At 41.1% G+C, this 14,576-nt stretch overlaps 1 protein-coding gene across 1 annotated transcript in view; it reads left to right on the top strand.

The window, feature by feature from the left end:
* The window catches only part of LOC126252117 (gamma-aminobutyric acid receptor alpha-like), a 235,467-nt gene that overhangs the window by 92,058 nt on the left and 128,833 nt on the right, over positions 1 to 14,576 (top strand). The gene's annotated exons all lie outside the window — the stretch shown is intronic.

The raw sequence follows: 14,576 nt of genomic DNA on the forward strand, positions 1-14,576 counted from the left end.
AATAACTAGCTGGTTTCGAACCAGGTAGTTATTGCGCAGAACTAATTTTAGGTTTGACATTAATTATCAGACAGCAAAAAAATTATGGCACCTGTGTAGATTTTAAACAAGACTTTGATCCATTGGACATTGTGCATCTCTTGAAAATTACAAGGGAAGCTCGGCAAATAAGTTCCATCTGCTAATAAAAAAAGGTATTGAATGCAGATAAAGAAAGCAATTTATTTCACAAAACATCGCAATACTTACCTTACTTTTCAACACAGCCGCTCCAACTTTCCAGGTATTTGTCATAGCGTGATGTACGTTTATGTATTCGTCATAGAATGTTGCCGCCTTATGACAACCCAGTTTTTCAGTAACAACCACGTAAATTACGGTTCATGAAATTTATGGAAGTTGACGAGCAACAGCACTAATCATAAACCTATTGTTTTCTTTCATTTGTTCGACTGCACTAAGCAGTTCACCAGAAACCTAAGAAGGACGTACACTTCGATCTTCTTCACGCTCTTGATCACGCCTTTCCTTAACCTGTCTGACCCATCCTCTCACCATTCAAGCATTCATTGCATTTTCTCCTTAAATCACTCAGATTTGTTGATGAATGTCGCTTGGTTTAACGTTCTTAGCATTCAGAAAACGAATCACAGATCTCAGTTCATTCGCCGTGTGATTTTGTATCAACGATGGCATTATAAGCAATCACTACGAACTACACAAAACACAGAGCGCCGAAAATGGTGTCATTTTGTTCTGCTTGAACCAGAGATATTATTGCGCGTGAACTGGACTGCGATAACAGCAAAGCCGTGGAGAAACATCGAAACGGAAATTACATTCCGAATTACCCCCCTATGGAAAAACAATCTCTGCATCTCAAAACCACTACAATTATTTGTGAATTTCTATTTGGTGTAAAATCTAAAGCAAAAATTTTGAGCAGAAAATTCGGAACATTCTCAAATTCAAATAGGAGTGAGGCTCCCTCCGTTGGTTCTCATCTGCGTTTTAGGAGAAGTAATGTAAGTGTACCGAAAACAGATATCGGAGCTTAAAAATAGGAACGAATCAAATTCGGAAGAGCAAATGTAAGATATACTCCTGCAGACAGTCTGTCGATTTTATATCACAACGTTCAGACAGCACAAACTCAAACAGAAATACCAAAAGAAACCACTGACAGACTAGCTGTCAAAATATCATTTGAAAAACGATATACCTGTCTAGCAACAAGATCGCACCTAACATTCTAAAAACCTAAATAGGGAAAATCTAGACTATCCCAGTTAAAATATATATGCGAAACATTCAAGGGCCAGACCTGGATAAGGCAGGTTACAAATTTCGTTACCACAAATGGAAGCAGCATTATGCAAAATTTACAGAATTACACCTTTTCAGCCTAAAATATCGCTGACTGAAGGAGAATTGTCATCAGTGACGATTTCCGCTGAGAACTGAACCCCGATGAGCAGCGGAGATTTGTCTAGAGACGCTTCGGGCGGTCTTGGGTTCCCAACCTGACTGTCGCCTCAGATAGGGCACGACAACCAAGAGTGATGCTCTGGGGCCCCATTTTTATCATAGTAGGATCCCTGCAGTTGGCATCCTCGGCACCTTTATAGCACTGTGGTACTTCGACGATGCTCTACTACCCGTTTTGTTGCCGTTAATGGAAAGCCATTCAGGTCTTAAATTTCAGCAAGATAATGCCCGTCCGCAAACGGCGAGAGTTTCTACTGCTTGCCTTCTCGCTTGCCAAACCCTAATTTGGCCAGCACGCTCGCCGGATCGCTCCCTATTTGATGTTCATAGCTTTATGGACAGGGCCCTACAATCGTCTCGGGATTTCAACGATCTAACGCTTCAGTTGAACAGAATTTAGCACGAGATGCATCAGGAGGACATCCAAGAATTCTGTCAGTCAGTGCCAAGCCGAATAACTGCTTGCATAAGCGCCAGAGGTGGACCAGCGTGATATTGACTGGCTCAGTTTGTTAAAAACTTTCTCTTGAATAAATCATCCAGTTTTTCTTAATTTGTAATCATTTGTTAGAGTGTAACTTTTCTTCTCTCATACTTTCTTCTTTAAGGTCCTTTCTAATCTCTACATTCCATACTCGGTCCATTCTTGTTTTTCCCTTAACTGCTCTGAGAAATTTCATTTCCCCTGCTTGCACTCTGCTCCAGTCCCTTTCTGTCATTCTCCATGTTTCTCCACCATAAGTGACAATTGGGAAGTAATAATTCTTATACATAAGGAGATTTGCTTTTTCTGAAACTTCCTTATTCCAAATCAGGTGTTTTATTGTTTGGTAGAAATTGCCTCCGTTCTGTAACCTCTTATTAATTTCGTTACCTACTCTTCCATCCCTAGATATTTTACTCCCTAAATAAGTGAAATTTTCTACCACTTTGAGGGGTTCTCCATTCAAGGTAATATTTCCGTTGATTCCATTCTCTCTTTTAAATTCCATTACTTCACTCCTATCTTTATTTATTTTTAATCCATACCTTTTCATTATTTCCTTCCACGCATCAAGTTGCAACTGTACATCTACCTCTTTATCACCCCATATTACCGTATATCATCTGCAAAAATCATCTTTTTGTCTTTTTATCTTACTATATCTTTAACTGCCCTATTCATTCCCTCCACCACAACGTTAAAAAGTACATGAGATAGAATACTTCCTTGCTTAAGTCCTTGACTGATTTCGAAGTATTCTGTGTTCCCAGTGGTGTTCTAATTCTTCAATTGTGTCCTCTGTACATTGTCTTTATTACACTAATGTATGCATCTTCTGATCTATCTTCTTCATTTCTTCCCAGAGTCTTTCCCTGTTAACTGAGTCAAATGCCTTTTCTATGTCTATGAAAACCATTATCACCCTTTTGTTATACTCCCAACTTTTTTCCTTCAGTTGACAGTTAGAAAACATCAGGTCTATCGTGCTTCTTCCTTTCCTAAACGCATGATGTTCTTCACTCAGCTCCTTTATATCTTTTCACTTTCCAATCGTCAGGTATTTTACTATTTCTCCACACACTTGATTGTACTCTATACAGCCACTGCATTCCTACTGGACCTGCTGCTCTTATCATGTCCACTGAAATTGGAAAAAATAGATTAAGATGGTATGGGCATGTTAAGAGGAGGCATGGGGAGAGACTCCCCAAAATTATGGAAGAACTAAAGATGGATGGAAAAAGACATAGATGGCGCCCAAGAACACGGTGGATAATGGGAGTGAGAATATCTGTGGAAAGAAGCGGTCTGACCGGGCAGCAATTGGAGGAAGAAAAGTGGTGGGAGGGCCGAGCCAAATGGAGAGGACTCGTCAGCACCCAGACCCGGCAGTAGCTGGAGCGGGATCCGAATATAGGTAGATAGATAGAGTGTAGCTTGACACTGATCGGTCCTGTCGATGGCTACCCAAGTGAAAAACTGTGGGACCATCCTCTTGGGGCTGTTCGGTACCGAACAGCACTTTATTCATTCTCTTTGTCCACGACTCGCACCTGTCCGCGCTGCAAAAGATGGTTTTAAGACTTACACACGTGGTTACACTACCGTGACAGGACACTGTGAGTTTTTGTCTCGTGTGTTGTTTATGGTGGGATAGAAAAGCCTTTTATATGTATCTTGGAAGAAATAAATATTGGTACCGAGCGAATACAGTGCATTTCTTAAACTTAACTTTTCATATCGCCTATGATTCTATCAACTGCAGTCCACAATAACCAAGAGGGTCATAATAGTCTTTGTTTGCAAGGAATTCGTGTCACTGCGGAGATAATCTGTATGCAGTGACTTTTCCATAGGATGACAGTGTGGTACATTAAAAGTCTTATGGAAGTCTAATGTTAATGGACGAGACTGTTACACGTAATGTCAAGAGCAGAGAACTCTTTTGGGGCTATTTACTTTCATCGTTACTAGTATACAGGAAGAGAACATCCTGTACTGACCTGCAATAACTCTTGCGGATACGCACATTATGACACTTCTACCTAAAACATCGCCGAATGAGACCCGGCCATTATTTCTGCGAGAGTGATTCGTCATGCTGTGCCATTCGTCAATCAGTTCACACCGTTCGATGGATGGGTTCGGCCTGCCAATACAATCCGAGTATGTCATTTGCGTGCTCAGGAGAACGGCGAGTACTGCACTAGGAAATGCTGGAAAACATTATCCCCGGGAACTGCTGCACATACGCGCTCATACTCACAAGAGGACGTGATAAGAGGACGACAATTACTTTTGCGGCGTCAGTTGATTTCTGTATATGGATATGCGTTCATTCCGAAGGGAGAAACAATGTTCCCCGTCCCATGAAGTGTGGGATCTCTCCTAATTTTAGTAGATGAATTAGTGTCGGGACTTCTCAGTTTGTGGCATTGGTAGCAAATGCGTTTCTAATTAAAAACAAATTATTCGTCCAGACAATCATTTGCATTGTAACAGAGGAAAAGTGAGACTACATTTTATAATATTATTAATGGACGGTAGTTTCTACAAGGAACAAGGCACAGAATTTATGAAAAAGCTTGCGAAGGAAGGAAATCGAAAAAAGTATATTTAAGATGTAATGATTTATAAAATATGCGTCGAGTATAGATAACTACATTTACATATCGCATGTATATTTGCAACTTAGTTTTTGCAGTGTGTAGCTGGAGTGAGCTGCTAATCATGGCTTTGAAGCGACACGTATTCTGCTTAGAAAATCATTTTCTCCATAAGGAAACAAACCGACACATTCTGTCGGCACTGGGAGTCGCATCAAAGACATAATGAGCAGTATTTATTTGGGATGGCTCCACCTACACAGCCGGCCGAAGTGGCCGTGCGGTTCTAGGCGCTGCAGTTTTGAACCGCGAGACCGTTACGGTCGCAGGTTCGAATCCTCCCTCGGGCATGGATGTGTGTGATGTCCTTAGGTTAGTTAGGTTTAAGTAGTTCTAAGTTATAGGGGACTGATGACCTCAGAAGTTGAGGCCCATAGTGCTCAGACCCATTTGAACCATTTTCCACCTGCACATTTATGAAACGAAATATAGCAAATATCTGCCTAAACACCATCACCAGAGAAACTGGCAACTATTCGGAGAGACACCATACGTAAGTACTAACATATAATCAAACAAATATGTATGGTATATTATGTACGTGAATGGTCCCATCAACACTGTAGTCACATGTTATTTGAATATGACAATGCATGTCGAAAAATGTATTTCGTGAAATAAAGACTGATAATTACATTGCAGCTATTTTGTACCTTTTAATAATACACAAATTATGTTCATAACTCTGCAGAAGAAAGCGCGCACACACACACACACACACACACACACACACACACACACACACACACACACAAACACACACACACTCACACACAGGCTAATAATTGCATTGGAGCTATTCTGGACCTTGTAATAATAAACAAACTATGTTGATAATTCCGCAAAATTCCTACATTAGTCTATATACTCACGGCCTTGCCGCAGTCGGTACACTGGTTCCCGTGAGGTCACCAGTTAAGCGCTGTCGGGCGTCATCGGCTCTTGGATGAGTGACCATCCAGGCCACCATGCGCTGTTGCCATTTTTCGGGGTGCACTCAGCCTCGTGATGCCAATTGAGGAGCTACTCGACCGAATAGTAGCGGCTTCGGTCAAGTATACCATCATAACGACCGGGAGAGCGGTGTGTTGACCCCATGCCCCTCCTATTCGCATCCACCTCGGAGGATGACACGGCGGTCGGATGGTCCCCATGGGCCACTTGTGACCTGTAGACGGAGTGGTGGTATACTAACATATAATCAAACAAATATACATAACATAGGAATTCTTCGGAGTAATGAACATAGTTTATGTATTATTAACTACGATATCCTATATACTATTTTTGCCGAGTTAATAATACACAAACAATGTTCATAACTCGGCAAAATTCCTATTTTATATGGAGTTTATGTACACTGTGTACTATTAACTCGGGAAAAAGAATACATAGGATAAGGTAGGAATTTTGCGGATCTAAAAACACAGTTTGTTTATTATTACAAGGTCGAGAATAGCTGCAATGTATTTATTAGTCTTCATTTTATGAGAGGAATGTTTCGACATCCATTGACATTTTCAAATAACCTGCGAATACAATGTTGATGGGACCGTTCTCGCACATAGTACATCATAAATATTTGTCTGATTACATGTTAGTTCTTACGTCTAGGTGAACGTGACGTTCATGGTTCATCAATAGTAAACTGTCACATAACTGTCAGTACTCAGTTGTTGGTAAAATTACGTAATTAAAATATTTCTTATATCTTGAATATGTTTTGCAGTGTGATGTATATATGACGACTGAAGTGAGGAATGAAAGCACATATGCCGAGTGAAGTGACGAGTGTAAATGTATATGCTGACTGAAGAGACAAATGAAAATTTGTAGCCAGACCAGGCTTCGAACCTACGCCTCCTGCTCACTAGGCAGATGTGCTGACCACTACACCACCGTGGCGCACCTCAGACCACTTGGTGTTCCCCCCAAACTCGAACAGCACTGCAGAGGCTCTCCAGCTGTATTGGAGTAGCACCTCACCATCGAATGAAATCAGGAATCCTGCCGCAAACCTAGGCATAGCAGCTTTAATCAAACGAAACTGTATGGCTCCAGAGACCTTTTCATATCTCAGACATCTATGATGTATACAGGGTGAGTCACGAGGTAAGGTACGTGTTTCGAGGGGCGATAGCATTAGTGATTCTGAACAAAAAGCTTAATGTGGATATATGCCTAATTCCGAATGGTTTCTATTTATTTCCTTTATTATTCATTGTCATTGTTTACATGATACGACAGTAATATAGAGGAACTGGAGACGAACATTTTGATACCGGGCGCTTGTGGTCTGTCAAGTCGGAAAAATACCTCAAACAGGCCTACAAATCGTACCTAAGCTTGAGAGGCACCCACATGCCTTGCTCATACTGTGGCATCAAGCAGTCTGGCCTGCAAGATGAGCGTCTGCAAGCGAGTGGATTTATTCTTATTTCTCGAGTAGCGTAAGTGACTGATTATGAGCTCTAATACCAACGATTAAGCTACACATTATTCTCCTGTTTGAATATTACGAAACGGAAACAGATAACGCACATCTGACTATTAGGAATCTACAGAACTCTGATTGTTCACTACGCTCTGGCAATACCACATTTTCTTTCTTACCCAACGGCCTTAATCAACACGTGGCCATCGCACTGAATATGAATGGCGCACACATGATAAATTCTGGATATAATGACTACACACTATTTGAAGAACAAGGCCACCAAGCTTTTTATTTTCACTATATTTTTTATTCCGATAAATTCTATTATGATTCAAAGATAACCTAAACACACCATTACATTTTAGACAACAATTACACACGAGAAACTCTGCCCAGTGGGCATGGCTTTACATTGGTGATTCTCTATCTTATGGTCTCGTAATTATCTAACGCTACAGTGCATTTTCTGGATAGGATGGTGGATCTTTTTCTATATCTCACACTTCGACTCTCACACCCATCATCACGCAAATTTACTCCAGCCCGAGCGGTACAAAAAGGAACATGCATAACCCACTGCCTCTGAACCTATCTTGCTACTCTCCCATGCAAACCACACATACTTAAATTACATGAAATACATCACACTGTCAACATAGAATGCATCACAAAGAATAGTCATAACGTTTGAATCACTTCACTTTCAGCTTTCCCACTTCAATTAGTATTCATCCCAGTTTCACAAGACACTGGCCCACTTCGAAACTTTTCTTTCCTACTACGAACTCTGGAGGATATATGCACGTCTTCCTTTGCAATGCAAGCCAAGTGGCGTTGCTGGATAGACGGCTAACTCAGCTTGCTTCTCTCTAAGGGTATTAGAGTTTGAATCTAGCGTCACACGGAAACATAACACGCCAAGTAATATTGATCATATTCGTCACACACGCGAGTCCTCAACTCATACCTTGGCTGAGTACTTCTCTTAATCCTTTGTCTCATACACAGATTGAGACTCACACAGTACTCACCACGTGGAAGTACTCGTCTCTAATTTCAAGTTCCCTTGCTTCTCTCTAATGGTATTAGAGTTTGAATCTAGCGTCACACGGAAACATAACACGCCAAGTAATATTGATCATATTCGTCACACACGCGAGTCCTCAACTCATACCTTGGCCGAGTACTTCTCTTAATCCTTTGTCTCACACACAGATTGAGACTCACACAGTACTCACCACGTGGAAGTACTCGTCTCTAATTTCAAGTCCTGCACACGCCATTTCTTAAATATTTCCAACTTATAGTACACACGCTAGTAATTCAGCTAAACTTAAGCACTCGGAAGTATTTCAACTTATTGCTACACGTGGTTTCATTGTGACTGTTGGTCACTTCCGAAGATTACTACGATCTCCTTAATATTACCTGCCTGTCATTTAATTCTCCCCCCCCCCCCCCAAAAGTTCCTGAAATAGAGAAATAATTATTCCAAACTACTCTTAAGTGTTTCACTTGCATACCATTCTCTCCACTCTTTTGTCTTTACGGAGCACACCTAAGACAGGTCTTACCAACACTAGATCCAGCGCCAGAGTGCTGAAACATGGCCGTTCTTCAGGTCATCTCGCACCTCTGTCGAGGTGGAGGAGCACCACGCTACCGTATTGTTCAGCCACATATCAGGCGCTCAAAGCTGAGGTAAATTTCATCTCTTTGATTCCACCAAAGGTGACCAAAGGACCGTCTCAAAGATGATCTTATATTGCACATTCACTATCTGCAGTTGGCAGACGACCATACATTCATTCATTTCACAGATCTCACCAAATTGGATGTAGGGATTAATATTGTGGGAGTCCACATGTGATCAATTAAATAAATAAATTGTCCTTCTTTCCTACACTGGTATCCGGCTTCGGTGTATTAAGTGAAATAGAGCTATTATAACAAAAAATATGTTGTTCTGACAAGAACCTATTTTCAATGTCGGGCGGTACTGTATCCTTTCAAGCTACAGTGCACGCGCGTCGCGCTAGATTTTCAATATTCTCACGATCTCTCCATGCAAACTGTTAGTCCTAGACAAAAAGTAAATAGGACTGAGACATGTTTTCGTTGGAGTGTGCGGTTTTCTAGCTATTAAAGAGAAACATACAAAAGTGTTATTAAACGTGTTCCATCTTGGAAACCATTCGCAATAGGGCGTTCGTGCATATGAAGTTTTTTGTTCAGAATCGCGTCTCAAAGCATGTACCTTTCCTCCTGACTCACCCTGTATTTCCACACTGAAGCGACAAATGAAAGTCAGTACTATGGCCAGGATTCGAAACAGGTCTCCTGCCCGCTAGGCACAAGTTCGATGCTGAGGTGCTATTCCAATACATTTGGAGAACCTCTGCAATGCTCATCGGGTTTGGAGGAAATAACAAGTGTCGTGAATGGGAATTTGGACTGAGGAATGAGGTGTTCTAGGGAAGTCTGTGCTGTGAGGAATGAGGGGTTCTAGGGAAGTCTGTGCTGTTATCTAAAGGTACTGTGCCGGGTTAGTGTAGTGGTTAGCTCAACTGCTTAGTGAGCAGGAGGCTTGGGTTCGAGTCCCAGCCCGGGAGCAAATTTTCATTCGTCGCTTCAGTCTGCATGTATACATCCCAGGTAACTGAGACTTGAAAATGTCTCTAGGACGATCGATAGTTCCCTTGTTGTGATGTTACATGTTTACAAACCGTTTGCAAATAGACGTTTGATGTTAGTTCCCACTTTTTGAATTTAGACGTAGACTTCTTCTGGTTTTTGTGTCTTTAATTTTATCTCTTTCCATGATCGAATATCTCAATAACATTTTTAGCCACAATTTGTTTTTAAAATGTCTACGTTCGTTTAATATTTTTGTGGATAGTTTCTGTGTGCATACAATTTTTTGTTTCGTCAAGAGTGTTCATAGAAGAATATTTCTTCACTTCTAATTAGACTACATTGAATAAAATCGTGTACTAGTTATTACAGGTATGGAGATGACACTCTCTAATTTATAGAAATCATGTAGACATCGAACATACTCACCAAGCCCTCAACAACATACACCCCAAAATGAAATTGGCTATTGAGTTAGAGAAAGACAGTTCGATGAAGTACCTAGGTCTGGTAATTAGCAAGAATGTCAACTACTACACACTTGATATTTATAGAAAATCTACTACTACGGAAAATACTATAAATGGCAACTCCGGTTATCCTAAATCACAGGAACTTATATTTTTTTTCTCTCACTGATTGATAATTAATCTACCGCTCGAGAAATAAGCAATACAAAAATGAGTAGACACACTTCATTACCTAGCTTAGAAAAATAATTTAACTTCGGACATAGTCTCAAAACTATATGCCAAAACATCGCATCCAAGCATAGCAAAAAACAAAATGAAGTACTCTCAACAAGGGAAACATGCAATAAAGATAAAATAAAATATATGCTAAAAATTTTCCTAGATCAAACATCCAAAAAAATAAATGCATTGTTCCAAACCGCTAATATACAGCTGGTCTTCCGTACTAACAACAGCCTGAAAATGAAATTACGGTCGGGCAACTTTGAATCCTCAGAACATGCTAAGCCAGGTATACAAAAAGTCACGTCTAGCAATTGCGAAAATTCCTACATTGGCCAAAGAGAACGAAATGTTAAAGTTAGATTCAAAGAGTACATGAGAAATAGCGAAAATAACCAATCGAACTTCTCTCTCCATCTAAAAGATTAACGCCACACAGTCGATAAAATTGAAAATTCTTTGCAAATAACGAGATCCCAGCATGAACATTCTTGAAGGGCCAGAAATGTAGATATATATGAGAATCTATGCACTAGGAATATTAAACGAACTTATAGATTTAAAAAAATACCTAAAAAAGTTATTAAAACACTGAAACACGGAACGGGATAAACTTAAAAACTAATAACCAGTGGGAAATAACATCATAGCTGTCTATTTGGACACACTTTGTAAATATGGAACATAATAGTAAGAAAAATGTCAAATTGCTATAAAAATTTTTCGACATATAATAACTAATTTTGCCAACAACTGAGCTCTAATACTTACGTCAAAGATTACTGGTGATGTATCGTGGACGACAAGCACACCTAGAGATAAATATCAACAAGTAATCAGACAAATATGCCAGGCATGTACATACATGATCTCACCAACACTTTACAAGCAGTTCAATTGAATATGTCTAAGGCAGTAGAAACAGATCCGTAATGAAATTAAGACTGTTAATTACACTGTAACTATCCTTGACCTTCGTCATAATAATTTCATTACATGACGTATACTACGCCACAGGCCCTAATGAACAAAAAGTACACCTATCAAAAAAAGTTTTCTTCACAACGGTTCCGAGACTTCCGGAACCTGTACAGAAAATTGGAATAGAGATAAGCATAAACATAAAAAAAATGGCTCTGAGCACTATGGGACTCAACTGCTGTGGTCATCAGTCCCCTAGAACTTAGAACTACTTAAACCTAACTAACCTAAGGACATCACACAACACCCAGCCATCACGAGGCAGAGAAAATACCTGACCCCGCCGGGAATCGAACCCGGGAACCCGGGAGTGGGAAGCAAGAACGCTACCGCACGACCACGAGATGCGGGCATAAACATCATTTCCACCCTTTTTATTGCTCATGAAAACCAGACATTGCATGTTCTACCACCATACAGCGAGACCTTCAGAGGTGGTGGTAAAGATTGCTTTACATACCTGTATCTCTAATACCCAGTAGCACGTCCTCTTGCATTGAAGCATGCCTTTATTCATCGTGGCGTACTATCCACAAGTTCATCAAGGCACTGTTGGTCCAGATTGTCCACTCCTCAACCGCGATTTGGCATATATCCCTCGGAGTGGTTGGTGGGTGATGTCGTACATCAACAGCCCTTTTCAATCTATCGAAGGCATTGACGATGGGGTTCATGTCTGGATAACATGCTGGCCACTGTAGTCCAGAGTTTTGGTTATCCTGAAGGAAACCATTCATAAGATATGTGCACAATGGGGGCGCGAATTGTCGTCCATGAAGACGAATTCCTTACCATTATGATGCCGAAAAGGTTACACTATCGGTCGAAGGATGACATTCATGTATCGTACAGCCGTTACGGCGCCTTCCATGACCACAAGCAACGTACGTCGGACCCACAATCCATCCCAGAACAGCAGGGAACCTCCACCTTGCTGCACTCGCTGGACAATGTATCCAAGGCGTTCAGCCTGACCGGGTTGCCTCCAAACACGTCTCCGACGATTGTCTGATTGAAGGCTTGTGCGACACTTATCTGTGAAGAGAACGTGATGTCAATCGAGAGCGGTGTGTTCGGCATGTTTTTGGGTCCATCTGTACCGCTTTGCCTGCTGTCGCGGTTGCAAAGACGGACCTCGCCAGGGACGTCGGGAGTGAAGTTGCGCATTATGCAGCCTACTGGGAATAGTTTGAGTCGTAACACGACGTCCTAAGCTTTATTCAACATGGTGGCGTTGAGGTCATGGTTCCTCCGAGCCATAATCCCCAGGTAGCGGTCATCCACAGCAGTAGCAGCCCTTGGAAGGCCTGAGGAAGCCATATCATCACCAGTTCCTGTGTCTCTGCATCTCCTCCATGTCCGAACAACAACGCTTTGGTACACTCCGAGACGCCTGGACATTTCTCTTATTGAGAGCCCTTCCTGGCACGGAGTAACAATGCGGACGCTATCGAACTGCGGTATTGACCATCTAGGCATGGTTGAACTACAGACAACACGAGCTGTGTACCTACTTCCTGGTGGAATAACTGAAACTGATCGGCTGTCTCACCTCCTCCGTCTAATAGGCGCTGCTCGTGCACGGTTGTTTACATCTTTGGGCGGGTTTAGTAACATCTCTGAACAGTCAAAGATACTGTGATAAAATGCCCACAGTCAACGTCTATCTTCAGGAGTTCTGGGAACTCTTTTTGATGTGTACAGTTATTGCAGTTTCTTTTAAGAGAGCGACAGTAACGAATTATAATTTCTTAAATAGTACATAATTTTTATACTGTGTAGCTGATATACTTAAATCACCCGTGTAGAAATAAATTTAAATTTCTAAATATTTTAGTTCTACTAGCAGAATAGTGCGAAGGTCTAAGAGTGGATGCAACGAGATATACTTGGATGGCTGTGTGGATATTACTTAAAGTGATGTGTCCCAGTTGTGCGATGGCATTCCTGACTTCCTGAAGGAAAAGTCGTAGTTAAGAGTAACTGACGGGAATTCATCTAGTGAAACGGAAGTGGTATCTGCAATTCACTATAGAGGAGTTATATGCTCTCTGCTGTTCTGAATCAATGTAAACGATTCAGGAGACAATCCGAGCTGCCCTATTAGATTGTTTGCAAATGATGCTGCCATTGAATGTCTAATAAAGTCTTCAGAAGATGAAAACCAACTGTAGTGTGATAGAGACACGATATCTGCATGACACGAGGAATGGTAGCTGAGCTGAATCAACAAAAACTGTGAGGCCTGCGGCATTCATATTAAAAACACTCAATTAAATTATGGTCACATAACAAATCAGGTAAATTGAACAGTTGTCGATTCAACTACAAATCTGACGATAGCAGTTACGAACAACTTAAAATGGGAGCGTCACATAGATCACGTTGCGGAGAAGGCAAAACATTGACTACGTTTTATTGGCAGAAACTTAGAAGATGCAAGAAGTATATCAAAGAGAATGCATACTCTAGGCTTGTCCGCCACTTCTGGAGTAATACTAATCTGTATGGATTCTTCAACGGACAGGGCTGACGGAGGACGTCCAAAAAGTTCAGAGGAGGACAGTACGTTTATTATTAACACGAAGTAGGGGAGAGAATGTTGCGGAAATGATATGCGAGTTGGGGTGATAATTTTTAAAACACATGCGTTTCTCGTTTTGGTGAGATCTCTCCACTAAATTTCAATCACCAACTTTCACCTCCGAATGCGACAGAATTTTGTTCATTCCCACCTACAAGGGCGTGCTGTAAAATAATGACTCCGAATTTGGTACGCGAAAATTCTTAAAGCTATTTAAATTAAACAAATATTATTAACATTCTAAACCTTTATTCCTCATGTGTACATTTTTGCAGCCTCTACCGCTGAAGGGCTTCGGACAGGAGCGTTTTGCATGCCGGTGTGTAACGTAACTATGTTGGTGTGTGAGAAATAGCTTTTCGATTCAAAGAGTTCGTTCACACATGGAGCGCCATCTTTTTCAGCGCGAGAATGCCAGATCACACACTGGCGCTGGGACAAACACAACTTTCCGACGCCACGGATTCACTGTCATCGGTTATCGGTCTATACAGTTCTGACATTGGCCCACTCGTTTTTCGTCTTATATTAAAGAACACCTTCGCTTAATTTAAACACCTGCGAGGTGAACGCTTTCTCAAAGAACGCTTTCGAGAATTTCACTTTG

The sequence above is a fragment of the Schistocerca nitens genome, chromosome 4 (genome assembly GCF_023898315.1).
Source record: "Schistocerca nitens isolate TAMUIC-IGC-003100 chromosome 4, iqSchNite1.1, whole genome shotgun sequence".
NCBI classification, from domain to species: domain Eukaryota; kingdom Metazoa; phylum Arthropoda; class Insecta; order Orthoptera; family Acrididae; genus Schistocerca; species Schistocerca nitens.